The sequence below is a fragment of the Cebus imitator genome, unplaced genomic scaffold, assembly GCF_001604975.1.
Source record: "Cebus imitator isolate Cc_AM_T3 unplaced genomic scaffold, Cebus_imitator-1.0 Scaffold12, whole genome shotgun sequence".
Taxonomy (NCBI): Eukaryota; Metazoa; Chordata; class Mammalia; order Primates; family Cebidae; genus Cebus; species Cebus imitator.
The window spans coordinates 8,720,020-8,720,957 of record NW_016107327.1 but is presented as its reverse complement, the minus strand read 5'-3'; the positions used below and the strand labels follow the sequence as shown (position 1 = coordinate 8,720,957).

General features: G+C 44.5%; 1 long non-coding RNA gene across 1 annotated transcript in view; it reads right to left on the bottom strand.

The window, feature by feature from the left end:
• Positions 1-217: 217 nt before the first annotated feature.
• Positions 218-938, bottom strand: part of LOC119467022 — a 90,311-nt gene continuing 89,590 nt past the window's right edge. Inside the window, exon 4 of the long non-coding RNA XR_005195538.1 lies at positions 218-254. This is a non-coding gene — a long non-coding RNA (uncharacterized LOC119467022). The remainder of the gene's footprint in view (positions 255-938) is intronic.

The following is a 938-nucleotide window of genomic DNA, read 5'->3' as shown; positions in this document are numbered from 1 at the left end:
GCCTGTAAATCCAGCACTTTGGGAGAAGAAGGCAGGTGTATCGCTTGAGGTCAGGAGTTCGAGACCAGCCTGATCAACATGGTAAAACCCCGTCTCTACTAAAAATACAAAAATTTCCAAGCATGGTGGTACACATCTGTAATCCCAGCTACTTAGGAGGTTGAGGCACAAGAATCACTTGAACCTGGGAGAAGGATGTTGCAGTAAGCTGAGATCGCACCACTACACTTCAGCCTGGGTGACAGAGCGAGACTCTGTCTCAAAAGAAAACAAACAAACTAAAACTCAGCTTTTACAATGGAAAGTCTTGGCTTTCAAGATTTTTTGCCTTGCTGTGCATGGAAACACCCTATTTTAGAACTCAGAACCAAGAATTTGTCTCTGTCAGCTGTCTCCTAAGAGTAACACATTTAGAACTCTATCCCTAAGTGGTGGGAGAAGGTTAATGGGTACAAGAAAGCCTGGAGAAAAGAAACCTCAGTTAATATCTCAAGATACTCTCCACCACTTGCTTGTAACATTATTGAATGGTTTGAAATAGCAACTGTGCTGTCAATGGAGGCTCCACTAAGAAACTGCTATCAAACGATACAAACTTACTATACAATTAAAGGAAGGGTCAGCTACTAGGGCCAGTGATGGAGAGAGAGAGAGAGAGAGAGAGAGGGAGAGAGAGAGATTGGGAGAGCCCTGGGGCAGCAGCAGGAAGAGACCTCCTAAAGAGAGTTACCAAAAGTATGAGAATATTTTGTTCACATTTAACACATCGATGGTTTCAGCACATGCACTCACTAAACATAACTATATGCTATCCTCATTTGAAGATGTAATAAGACTAAATTCAGGGTCATGAAGAAGAGGAGGCCATCCTGACCCCTCAGCCCGGCTCTGCAGCTACGACAGGGGGATGGGAGAGGGAGGAGAGGGAGGAGAGAGAG